At 33.9% G+C, this 13,101-nt stretch overlaps 3 non-coding genes and 8 pseudogenes across 3 annotated transcripts; all 11 read right to left on the bottom strand.

Annotated features, from left to right (window-relative positions):
• Window positions 1–714: 714 nt before the first annotated feature.
• LOC136077529 (U2 spliceosomal RNA) lies at window positions 715–839 on the bottom strand (annotated as a pseudogene).
• Window positions 840–1,013: 174 nt separating this feature from the next.
• On the bottom strand, window positions 1,014–1,220 carry LOC136077290 (U2 spliceosomal RNA; annotated as a pseudogene).
• A 2,410-nt stretch (window positions 1,221–3,630) lies between these two features.
• LOC136077486 (U2 spliceosomal RNA) lies at window positions 3,631–3,765 on the bottom strand (annotated as a pseudogene).
• Window positions 3,766–3,939: 174 nt separating this feature from the next.
• Window positions 3,940–4,131, bottom strand: LOC136077210 (U2 spliceosomal RNA). Its single transcript, XR_010636930.1, has one exon. It is a non-coding gene; the product is annotated as a U2 spliceosomal RNA (small nuclear RNA).
• A 174-nt stretch (window positions 4,132–4,305) lies between these two features.
• On the bottom strand, window positions 4,306–4,508 carry LOC136077363 (U2 spliceosomal RNA; annotated as a pseudogene).
• A 3,926-nt stretch (window positions 4,509–8,434) lies between these two features.
• On the bottom strand, window positions 8,435–8,647 carry LOC136077518 (U2 spliceosomal RNA; annotated as a pseudogene).
• Window positions 8,648–8,821: 174 nt separating this feature from the next.
• On the bottom strand, window positions 8,822–9,013 carry LOC136077239 (U2 spliceosomal RNA). Its single transcript, XR_010636959.1, has one exon. It is a non-coding gene; the product is annotated as a U2 spliceosomal RNA (small nuclear RNA).
• A 174-nt stretch (window positions 9,014–9,187) lies between these two features.
• On the bottom strand, window positions 9,188–9,404 carry LOC136077345 (U2 spliceosomal RNA; annotated as a pseudogene).
• A 1,861-nt stretch (window positions 9,405–11,265) lies between these two features.
• On the bottom strand, window positions 11,266–11,478 carry LOC136077539 (U2 spliceosomal RNA; annotated as a pseudogene).
• A 174-nt stretch (window positions 11,479–11,652) lies between these two features.
• On the bottom strand, window positions 11,653–11,844 carry LOC136077230 (U2 spliceosomal RNA). Its single transcript, XR_010636950.1, has one exon. It is a non-coding gene; the product is annotated as a U2 spliceosomal RNA (small nuclear RNA).
• Window positions 11,845–12,018: 174 nt separating this feature from the next.
• Window positions 12,019–12,219, bottom strand: LOC136077294 (U2 spliceosomal RNA; annotated as a pseudogene).
• Window positions 12,220–13,101: the final 882 nt, after the last annotated feature.

The raw sequence follows: 13,101 nt of genomic DNA, 5'->3' as shown, positions 1-13,101 counted from the left end.
TCAATAATTTTTTAATGGATATATTATAAAAAAATGTATATCAATTCGAGTATGCATTATTTTTATTTATTTTGAATACTACGCTAAGCGAAATATACTATATTTGCTTTTTTTGTAATATTTTTCATTTAATTTTTAAACTATGTATTTGGCAGAAATGATTTTTCACACAATGTTCTTCAAACATACAATGATCTAATCTGAAATTTTAAGCTTAAAAAACCCACCGCACACCCAAAAATTTTACAGGGGCAGGTGTCCACTATTTCAACACTTATAATTGATATTTAGGCACCCCTTAACTATAAAATGAGTTTTTTATTCACACATTCAAATTCCTCACCTTGAGATTAACCAAGTCACCCACTTTTAGAATTCACATGTTTAAAGACCCGGCCTTATAAGGAGAAATTCAAAAATGGCGGAAAACGACCAAAACAACAATAGTAGCCAAAATCAAAGCAACCACCACTCACGAACGGTTGGGAGTTAGACCCCGAAATTCTGGGATTTATCTTATTTTACAATTTACAAACTATGGTAAAAATATAAAGAAAATCCATGGACATAGGCTTGCATTTTAAAAAAAAATTGGTTGTTTTGACATGGAATTACTCTTAATTTATATTATTAATAACTAATTCATACTAGAACATCTTAATTATAAATTAAACTTCTTTTAATTTCAGAAAAAGTATACTTTTTTTTAAAAATAGAGAGTAAAACTAATATTGAATAACAATCATTTAAATTTTTAATCTCATGTAAACAAACAAGCAAATAAATACAGATAAGAACAGATACTACACTTGATCTTAGCCATTAGGCCGAGAAGCGATAACTGAACACTGCAGACATAGTCGGACTGACGCCGTCTTCAACAATGTACTTGTGGTTTGAATTAGAACGTCTAATCATTTTCGTCGTCGTCATCATCAGCAGCATCATCAGCAGCAGCAGCTGAGACCATTAGCGATGTTAGACACTCTGAAAGTGAAGATATTTTCTTTTTTCCAATCTGGGCCGCGCTCAGCAGTAGTGCAAAGCCGAGGCAACCCGTGGTCAGGGCAAGGTAAACCTATGATCCCATGACCTAATGCCAAAAATCAGATTAATATATGAGCCGGACTGTGCCGGCGTACCAGATATTAAACTGATAAGAACAGATACTTTTTTTTTTTTTTTTTTTTTTTTTTTTTTTTTATATACCAACAAGCTAGAGTGACCTGTTGCTGAAACCAGACTTACACAGGGCCCTAGATGGCAGTTTTTGTTTTATATTTTTTATTTATTTTTTTAGTTATATGTTTTATATTTTGTTTTCTAGTTTCATTTTTTATATTTTTGTTTTTTGTTTTAGTGTTTTGTATTTTTAGTTTAATTTGGATTTTTAAGTTTCGTATTTTTGTCTCTCAAGTCCTATTTGAGTAGTTTTTTAATGTGACTCTTTAATACATAAGACTTTTGTTTTTAAATAGTAATGGATGTCTTATTATGGTTTAATCGTATTTTTTTTTTTTTTTTTTTTTATTTTTTTTTTTGATATACTTTTGTTTCTGTTTTTACATTTTTTGATTGGTAAAATAACTTTGTGTGCTGTTCAAAGATTTTTAACTTTCAGCTTGTGGTGTTAGTTTTGCTTTTTTAGATTGGTAGATTTGTTTTTTAATTGCACGCTCTTCTTGTTTTTTTTCATGGTCAGGTTGAAACTGTGAATATTCCTTTCTCCTTTGATCCCACTCCGCTTTTCTACAGGCTATATATCTATTTCTTAAGGTTTCATCCTCAGTGTTTCTATTAACGTTTTTGAATTCTTTCATGTTGTATGAATACATATCACCTGAATCCATTTGCTGAAATGCAATTGGAATAAGTTGATCAGTTCTTTTTTCAAATGATTTGTACATGCCTACAGCTCTTTCATATTGTACCCATTCATATTTTTTATACACTTTAAATTTTTTCAGTTCTTCTTCACTGCAGTTCAGTCTATCAAATTTCTTAAAATGTTTCCAATTATAATCCACTTTGTCTAAGTGGTACAATTTTAAAAATTCATCAGGCACTTCACATTCGTCCTCACTACTTTCATTATTGCTATTATTATCATTACAATCATGGTCGTCTTGACTATCAGCATTAACTTTACTATTATTATCATCTTTACTATCATCTTTATCTTTACTATCGTTATCATCTTTACTATTATCTTTATCCTTACTAGGATTGCCATCTTTCCTATCATCGTCATCTTTACTACCATCGCCATCACTATTTTCATCGTTATCCTTACTATCATCATTATCTTTACTTTCATTGCCATCTTTACTATCATCGTCATCATTTTTTCCATCGTCATCTTTACTATCATCTTTATCTTTATAATCATTCCTATCTTCACTATCATCGCCATCATTACTATTATCATCATCTTCATTATCATCCTTGAGACTATCCTCTTCTTCACTATCCTGTTCGTTTATTTTATCTGCTACCTTTTTGACTTCGTTGGTTTTACTTGTAACCAAATCGTTCGTTGTTCTTCTTTCGAGATTTGTTTTCAGTTGGGATTCTGTAGCCGTTTCTAATGTTTGTGTTTGTACTTTCTCTTTATATTTATTTACTTCGTTTTCTATTACCGTGCTTTCATTTATTATAATGTGATTTGGATTTTCAATTTCTACATAAGTTGTGTCCAAGCGATTATTATTAGATGGTTTGTTATAATCGTTTGGATCTTTTTGTTGGTTAGTTGTATATTTTTTTTGTGGTCTTCCCACATCTTCTTGACCGTTGTAAATTGCCCTAACTTCATAACCATTTAAGTTAATGAATCTAGGGATTGGCTTTTGAAGGTTGTCCATAATCACGACTATAATACCGGAATAATATGGCGTTTTGTTTTTAGGTGTACTTCTTAGTAAAGGCTTAGTTCGTAAGTGCCTTCCATATCCCAGCTCCTCGAGGTACTTCCCAGCTGGAAAATTGCTTTCTTCTATTGGCAAACCTAGTATTGATATTGTCACTCTTTTGTTGATATTCCTGTTTGGGGTAGAGGGGTAGAAAGGATGTTTTACACCATTGATATTGATACCTTTTTCAAGAATTGTATGTTTAATTAAATCATTTTTCATAACAATTTCGATAACTAAGCCATTTCTAATTTGTTGATAACCAAATAGATATTTGTCATATCCTGCCTCTTCAATAGCTAATAGAAAATCGTTGTCACTAACTTTAGTTTGGACTTTACACAAAAGGGTATTTTTAAGGGATTTGTGGTCGTTAATGTAGTTGTTGTTTGTTGTAACTTGGGCATAGGTTTTACAAGCAGCCTGTGCATTAACAATAGTTTGGGCTGTAGCAGCACCAATATCAGTAACTACCTCCATGGACGTTTTTGGGTCGATTTGTAACATGGTAAATAGTACTAACTATATAATACACTCTTAACTACTCGGACGCTCTGAGGCCAGTAGACCTCTAATGAGGTCTAATCAACCTCTTTAAACTCACACTCTCTTTAACTCACTGAGATCTACGATCTCTACAATCTCTCAGTCACTCAATACACTAAATAAAGGAACCAGTACACTCTTATATCACTCGTCCTTGCAACCCGTGGAAGGCGCAAGGTAATACTCACTAAACACTCAGAAGGCCAGTAGACCTTCTATATACTAGTTAGGATCACTAGCTCGCCTAATTAAACTAAGATAAGAACAGATACTACACTTGATCTTAGCCATTAGGCCGAGAAGCGATAACTGAACACTGCAGACATAGTCGGACTGACGCCGTCTTCAACAATGTACTTGTGGTTTGAATTAGAACGTCTAATCATTTTCGTCGTCGTCATCATCAGCAGCATCATCAGCAGCAGCAGCTGAGACCATTAGCGATGTTAGACACTCTGAAAGTGAAGATATTTTCTTTTTTCCAATCTGGGCCGCGCTCAGCAGTAGTGCAAAGCCGAGGCAACCCGTGGTCAGGGCAAGGTAAACCTATGATCCCATGACCTAATGCCAAAAATCAGATTAATATATGAGCCGGACTGTGCCGGCGTACCAGATATTAAACTGATAAGAACAGATACTACACTTGATCTTAGCCATTAGGCCGAGAAGCGATAACTGAACACTGCAGACATAGTCGGACTGACGCCGTCTTCAACAATGTACTTGTGGTTTGAATTAGAACGTCTAATCATTTTCGTCGTCGTCATCATCAGCAGCATCATCAGCAGCAGCAGCTGAGACCATTAGCGATGTTAGACACTCTGAAAGTGAAGATATTTTCTTTTTTCCAATCTGGGCCGCGCTCAGCAGTAGTGCAAAGCCGAGGCAACCCGTGGTCAGGGCAAGGTAAACCTATGATCCCATGACCTAATGCCAAAAATCAGATTAATATATGAGCCGGACTGTGCCGGCGTACCAGATATTAAACTGATAAGAACAGATACTTTTTTTTTTTTTTTTTTTTTTTTTTTTTTTTTTTTTTTATTTTATCTACCAACTAGTCCAAGGGCCTAGTAGGTTGATTATTTATTTTATATTTTTTATTTTTGTTTTAATTGTTATATATTTTTATTATGTTTTGTTAATTTTATATTTTTATTTTTGTTGATATATATTTTTTAAGTTAAATAATGTTAATAGGGTAGCTCTTGGATGCGACATTATAACATTATAATTTTTTGTTTAATACTTTTTTAATTGTTTTCTTTAAAATTGTTTTTTATTAAATGTTGCTTTTTAATTTTCTTCTTAAGGTGTTATTTTTGCTCTCTTGGCTTGATACGTTTGCTTTTTTAAATTACGTTCTTCTTGTTTTCTTTCATGATCTTTAATATATTGGAAAAATTCCTTTTTTCGTTGTTTACATTCTGCTCTCTTACAAGCAATATATTTTGTCTTTTCATTTATATTTGCGGTATTGATGTTAAAATTTTTAAATTCTTTCATATTAAATGAGTATATTTCACTGGAGTCCATTTTTTCGAAACCAAGTGGTGTAAGTTTTCCTATTTTTTTTTCTAGGTCTTTGAGTGATTTATATTTATTCATTTTTGCAGTGTTATATTGTTCCCATTCGAGTTTCTTAAAGGCTCTGAATTTTAGTAATTCTTCCTTGCTACAGTTTAGTCGGTCAAAATTTTTAAAGGTCTTCCAGTTATAATTGACTTTGTCTATATGTGACATGTGTCTATATTCTGTAGGTATTTCAACGTTGTCCAGATTGTCATCTTCTTTGCTGAAGACATCTTTTTCACTTTGGCCATCAGCATCTTTACTCTTAGCTATATCACTTACTTTACTACTATCCTGTTCATTATCATCTTCATTTCTTTCATCGACTTCGCTATTATCTTTATCGTTTTTACTAAATTTGTTTTCGTTTGCTGCCTGAAGTGCTATATTTTCTACTGTTATTTGTATTTCTAAATTCTTCTCATGTTCATTCGTTTCCTTTTCTATTCCCTTATCCTCGGTCGTTTTAATAATGTTCTGATTTTGTGTTCCTAGAGGTGGTATAACTTGGGGAATGCTACTAGGTGATTTGCAAACAAATTTGTCTTCGTTTTTCTGATTCGGGTTTACTTTGTTTTGAGGCTTTCCCACATCTTCCTGGCCGTTGTAGATTGCCCTAACCTCATACCCATTCAGTTTTATAAACCTTGGGATTGGTTTGTCTATTTTGTCCATAATCGCAACTATGATACCGGAGTAATAGAGCGTTTTGTTGTTTGGTGTTTTTTTAAATATAGGTTTAGTTCTAATATGTTTTCCGTATCCGAGCTGCTCTAGAAATTTACCAGCAGGATAGTTACTTTTTTCAATTGGTAACCCGAGGATGGAAACAGTTACCTTTTTACTAATGTTTCTCGATGGAGTAGATTGGTAGAATCGGTGGTTTACACCATTAATATTTAATCCTTTTTCAAGAATCGTTTTTTTAATTTTGTCGTTTTTCATAACAATCTCAATTATTGAGCCGTTACGGATTTGTTGGTATCCGAATAGGTATTTATCATATCCGGCCTCTTCAATAGCAACTAAGAAATCGTTGTCGCTAATTTTAGCGTTAACCTTACATAAGAGAGTATTATTTAGGGCGCTATAGTCGTATGCGTTATCGTTATTGGTTGCTGCTTGTGCATAGGTTTTATTTGCAGCTTGAATAGAGCATTTGTTCTGGGCTGTAGCAGCCGCTATTTCTGTATCTATTTCCATGGTATTTCTTGGATCTAATAGTAGCATGGCAAAATAGTTCTACCTGTATATATTATATTCTCAGCCACTCAGAGGCCAGTAGACCTCAAAAGAGGTCTAACCAACCTCTTACTAAAACTCACTCACACTCAAAAAACTCACTGAGATCTACGATCTCTATAAAACTCTCAACCACTCAAAAAATAAACTAAAAGTCCGAAAACTTTTTTAGAAAATCTTGGCCTTGCAACCCGTGGAGGTAGCAAGGTAACACTCAATACACTCAGAAGGCCAGTAGACCTTCTTTATACAGTATGGATCACTAGCTCGCCTAATTAAACACCTACTAGACACAGGCCCTCGTAGGTTGATTATTCATTTTATATTTTTTGTTTTTGTTTTAATTGTTTTATATTTTTATTATGTTTTGTTAATTTTATATTTTTATTTTTGTTGATATATTTTTTCAAGTTAAATAATGTTAATAAGGTAGCTCTTGGATGCGACATTATAACATCATAATTTTTTGTTTAATACTTTTTTAATTGTTTTGTTTAAAATTTTTTTATTTAATGCTGCTTTTTAATTTTCTTTTTAAGGTGTTATTTTTGCTCTCTTGGCTAGATACGTTTGCTTTTTTAAATTACGTTCTTCTTGTTTTCTTTCATGATCTTTAATATATTGGAAAAATTCCTTCTTTCGTTGTTTCCATTCTGCCCTTTTACAAGCAGTATATTTTGTCTTTTCGGTGTTATCTGCGGTTTTGATGTTAAAATTTTTAAATTCTTTCATATTAAATGAATATATTTCACTGGAGTCCATTTTTTCGAAAATAAGTGGTGTAATTTTTCCTATTTTTTTTTCCAGATCTTTGAGTGATTTATAGTAATTCATTTTTGCAGTGTTATATTGTTGCCATTCGAGTTTCTTAAAGGCTTTAAATTTTAGTAATTCTTCCTTGCTACAGTTTAGTCGGTCAAAATTTTTAAAGGTCTTCCAGTTATAATTGACCTTGTCTATATGTGACATGTGTCTATATTCTGTAGGTATTTCCACGTTGTCCAGATTGTCATCTTCTTTGCTGAAGACATCTTTTTCACTTTGGCCATCAGCATCTTTACTCTTAGCTATATCACTTACTTTACTACTATCCTGTTCATTATCATTTTCATTTCTTTCATCGACTTCGCTATTATCTTCATCGTTTTTACTAATTCTGTTTTCGTTTGCTGCCTGAAGTTCTATATTTTCTACTGTTATTTGTATTTCTAAATTCTTCTCATGTTCATTCGTTTCCTTTTCTATTCCCATATCCTCGGTCGTTTTAATAATATTCCGATTTTGTGTTTCTACAGGTGGTATAACTTGGTGAATGCTACTAGTTGATTCGCAAACAACTTTGTCTTCGTTTTTCTGATTCGGGTTTACTTTGTTTTGTGGCTTTCCCACATCTTCCTGGCCGTTGTAGATTGCCCTAACCTCATACCCATTCAGTTTTATAAACCTTGGAATTGGTTTTTCTAATTTGTCCATAATCGCAACTATGATGCCGGAGTAATAGAGCGTTTTGTTGTTTGGTGTTTTTTTAAATATAGGTTTAGTTTTAATATGTTTTCCGTATCCGAGCTGTTCTAGAAATTTACCAGCAGGATAATTACTTTTTTCAATTGGTAACCCGAGGATGGAAACAGTTACCTTTTTACTAATGTTTCTCGATGGAGTAGATTGGTAGAATCGGTGGTTTACACCATTCATATTTAATCCTTTTTCAAGAATCGTTTTTTTAATTTTGTCGTTTTTCATAACGATCTCAATTATTGAGCCGTTACGGATTTGTTGGTATCCGAATAGGTATTTATCATATCCGGCCTCTTCAATAGCAACTAAGAAATCGTTGTCGCTAATTTTAGCGTTAACCTTACATAAGAGAGTATTATTTAGGGCGCTATAGTCGTATGCGTTATCGTTATTGGTTGCTGCTTGTGCATAGGTTTTGTTTGCAGCTTGCATATAGCATTTGTTCTGGGCTGTAGCAGCCGCTATTTCTGTATCTATTTCCATGGTATTTCTTGGATCTAATAGTAGCATGGCAAAATAGTTCTACCTGTATATATTATATTCTCAGCCACTCAGAGGCCAGTAGACCTCAAAAGAGGTCTAACCAACCTCTTACTAAAACTCACTCACACTAAACAAACTCACTGAGATCTACGATCTCTATTAAACCTTCAACCACTCGAAAAATAAACTAAAAGTCCGAAAACTTTTTCAGAAAAACTTAACCTTGCAACCCGTGGAGGGAGCAAGGTAACACTCAATACACTCAGAAGGCCAGTAGACCTTCTTTATACAAGTATGGATCACTAGCTCGCCTAATTAAACTAAGATAAGAACAGATACTACACTTGATCTTAGCCATTAGGCCGAGAAGCGATAACTGAACACTGCAGACATAGTCGGACTGACGCCGTCTTCAACAATGTACTTGTGGTTTGAATTAGAACGTCTAATCATTTTCGTCGTCGTCATCATCAGCAGCATCATCAGCAGCAGCAGCTGAGACCATTAGCGATGTTAGACACTCTGAAAGTGAAGATATTTTCTTTTTTCCAATCTGGGCCGCGCTCAGCAGTAGTGCAAAGCCGAGGCAACCCGTGGTCAGGGCAAGGTAAACCTATGATCCCATGACCTAATGCCAAAAATCAGATTAATATATGAGCCGGACTGTGCCGGCGTACCAGATATTAAACTTATAAGAACAGATACTACACTTGATCTTAGCCATTAGGCCGAGAAGCGATAACTGAACACTGCAGACATAGTCGGACTGACGCCGTCTTCAACAATGTACTTGTGGTTTGAATTAGAACGTCTAATCATTTTCGTCGTCGTCATCATCAGCAGCATCATCAGCAGCAGCAGCTGAGACCATTAGCGATGTTAGACACTCTGAAAGTGAAGATATTTTCTTTTTTCCAATCTGGGCCGCGCTCAGCAGTAGTGCAAAGCCGAGGCAACCCGTGGTCAGGGCAAGGTAAACCTATGATCCCATGACCTAATGCCAAAAATCAGATTAATATATGAGCCGGACTGTGCCGGCGTACCAGATATTAAACTGATAAGAACAGATACTTTTTTTTTTTTTTTTTTTTTTTTTTTTTTTTTTTTAACTACCTACTAGTCAAAGGCCCTAGTAGGTTGATTATTCATTTTATATTTTTTGTTTTTGTTTTAATTGTTTTATATTTTTATTATGTTTTGTTAATTTTATATTTTTATTTTTGTTGATATATTTTTTCAAGTTAAATAATGTTAATAAGGTAGCTCTTGGATGCGACATTATAACATCATAATTTTTTGTTTAATACTTTTTTAATTGTTTTGTTTAAAATTTTTTTATTTAATGCTGCTTTTTAATTTTCTTTTTAAGGTGTTATTTTTGCTCTCTTGGCTAGATACGTTTGCTTTTTTAAATTACGTTCTTCTTGTTTTCTTTCATGATTTTTAATATATTGGAAAAATTCCTTCTTTCGTTGTTTCCATTCTGCCCTTTTACAAGCAGTATATTTTGTCTTTTCGGTGTTATCTGCGGTTTTGATGTTAAAATTTTTAAATTCTTTCATATTAAATGAATATATTTCACTGGAGTCCATTTTTTCGAAAATAAGTGGTGTAATTTTTCCTATTTTTTTTTCCAGATCTTTGAGTGATTTATAGTAATTCATTTTTGCAGTGTTATATTGTTGCCATTCGAGTTTCTTAAAGGCTTTAAATTTTAGTAATTCTTCCTTGCTACAGTTTAGTCGGTCAAAATTTTTAAAGGTCTTCCAGTTATAATTGACCTTGTCTATATGTGACATGTGTCTATATTCTGTAGGTATTTCCACGTTGTCCAGATTGTCATCTTCTTTGCTGAAGACATCTTTTTCACTTTGGCCATCAGCATCTTTACTCTTAGCTATATCACTTACTTTACTACTATCCTGTTCATTATCATTTTCATTTCTTTCATCGACTTCGCTATTATCTTCATCGTTTTTACTAATTCTGTTTTCGTTTGCTGCCTGAAGTTCTATATTTTCTACTGTTATTTGTATTTCTAAATTCTTCTCATGTTCATTCGTTTCCTTTTCTATTCCCATATCCTCGGTCGTTTTAATAATATTCCGATTTTGTGTTTCTACAGGTGGTATAACTTGGTGAATGCTACTAGTTGATTCGCAAACAACTTTGTCTTCGTTTTTCTGATTCGGGTTTACTTTGTTTTGTGGCTTTCCCACATCTTCCTGGCCGTTGTAGATTGCCCTAACCTCATACCCATTCAGTTTTATAAACCTTGGAATTGGTTTTTCTAATTTGTCCATAATCGCAACTATGATGCCGGAGTAATAGAGCGTTTTGTTGTTTGGTGTTTTTTTAAATATAGGTTTAGTTTTAATATGTTTTCCGTATCCGAGCTGTTCTAGAAATTTACCAGCAGGATAATTACTTTTTTCAATTGGTAACCCGAGGATGGAAACAGTTACCTTTTTACTAATGTTTCTCGATGGAGTAGATTGGTAGAATCGGTGGTTTACACCATTCATATTTAATCCTTTTTCAAGAATCGTTTTTTTAATTTTGTCGTTTTTCATAACGATCTCAATTATTGAGCCGTTACGGATTTGTTGGTATCCGAATAGGTATTTATCATATCCGGCCTCTTCAATAGCAACTAAGAAATCGTTGTCGCTAATTTTAGCGTTAACCTTACATAAGAGAGTATTATTTAGGGCGCTATAGTCGTATGCGTTATCGTTATTGGTTGCTGCTTGTGCATAGGTTTTGTTTGCAGCTTGCATATAGCATTTGTTCTGGGCTGTAGCAGCCGCTATTTCTGTATCTATTTCCATGGTATTTCTTGGATCTAATAGTAGCATGGCAAAATAGTTCTACCTGTATATATTATATTCTCAGCCACTCAGAGGCCAGTAGACCTCAAAAGAGGTCTAACCAACCTCTTACTAAAACTCACTCACACTAAACAAACTCACTGAGATCTACGATCTCTATTAAACTCTCAACCACTCGAAAAATAAACTAAAAGTCCGAAAACTTTTTCAGAAAAACTTAACCTTGCAACCCGTGGAGGGAGCAAGGTAACACTCAATACACTCAGAAGGCCAGTAGACCTTCTTTATACAAGTATGGATCACTAGCTCGCCTAATTAAACTAAGATAAGAACAGATACTACACTTGATCTTAGCCATTAGGCCGAGAAGCGATAACTGAACACTGCAGACATAGTCGGACTGACGCCGTCTTCAACAATGTACTTGTGGTTTGAATTAGAACGTCTAATCATTTTCGTCGTCGTCATCATCAGCAGCATCATCAGCAGCAGCAGCTGAGACCATTAGCGATGTTAGACACTCTGAAAGTGAAGATATTTTCTTTTTTCCAATCTGGGCCGCGCTCAGCAGTAGTGCAAAGCCGAGGCAACCCGTGGTTAGGGCAAGGTAAACCTATGATCCCATGACCTAATGCCAAAAATCAGATTAATATATGAGCCGGACTGTGCCGGCGTACCAGATATTAAACTGATAAGAACAGATACTACACTTGATCTTAGCCATTAGGCCGAGAAGCGATAACTGAACACTGCAGACATAGTCGGACTGACGCCGTCTTCAACAATGTACTTGTGGTTTGAATTAGAACGTCTAATCATTTTCGTCGTCGTCATCATCAGCAGCATCATCAGCAGCAGCAGCTGAGACCATTAGCGATGTTAGACACTCTGAAAGTGAAGATATTTTCTTTTTTCCAATCTGGGCCGCGCTCAGCAGTAGTGCAAAGCCGAGGCAACCCGTGGTCAGGGCAAGGTAAACCTATGATCCCATGACCTAATGCCAAAAATCAGATTAATATATGAGCCGGACTGTGCCGGCGTACCAGATATTAAACTGATAAGAACAGATACTTTTTTTTTTTTTTTTTTTTTTTTTTTTCTATACAACTAGGTATACCTGAAGCTGATATCAGGCTTACACAGGGTCCTAGAAGATAGGTTTATTTTTTGTTTGTTTGGAAATGTTATTATTTTTAATTGCCTAATTAAAAGTATTTAATATTGCTACAAAGCCGAAGCTAGGAAGCTTTAATATTAAAGTTATGTATATATTTTTAAGGTAAGTAAAAGTATTTGTTTGGTTTTTTAGTATTTTTTTTTAATTTTTGTTTTAGTTTTTTTAAATTTTTCTTTGTAATTCTAAATGTTTTTTTATTTTTAATTTTTTATTTTTGAGACATTTTTCTAATACCACTCGTCTCGGTTATTTATGAAATTTTTCTGTTGCTGATTTTGTAGAAGCTTAGCCTCCTTTATTGCCTTTCGTCTAGCTATTTTTTCTTCTTCGTACAATTTCCGTTTTGCTTGTTTTTCTTCCTCATACTCTTGTCTTCGTTCCATTTTTTGTTTTTCATACTCAGCTCTTCTATACCGAACATAAATTTTTAGATCTTCTTCGCTGCAATCATTTTTGTTAAAGCCGTGAAAATAATTTGCGTTGTAGCACCATATATCTTGGTAACTCATGGTTTCAAATTCTTTTGGTAATTGAACACCAGATACATCGATTTCTTTTCTTTCGTGTCTATTATCATAGTAATGGTTTTCTATCGCTTGTTCATTATTTAATTCTTCGGATGGTATGTTAACGATTTGCTCTGTTTCTTCTTCTATGGTAGTTTTTGGTATGATTTGTTTATGTGTGGTGGTTTCGGTATTTATTGATAGTTTGACTTTCTTGGTACTTGTTGGTGTGCATACTTCTTCTGTTTCATTTGTTACTTTAGGAATATCATTTATTACTTTTTCTGTGCACTCTTGTGTCTTACACTTTAAAA

The sequence above is a fragment of the Hydra vulgaris genome, chromosome 02, assembly GCF_038396675.1.
Source record: "Hydra vulgaris chromosome 02, alternate assembly HydraT2T_AEP".
Classification (NCBI taxonomy): Eukaryota; Metazoa; Cnidaria; class Hydrozoa; order Anthoathecata; family Hydridae; genus Hydra; species Hydra vulgaris.
This window is presented reverse-complemented; position numbering and strand designations above follow the sequence as displayed.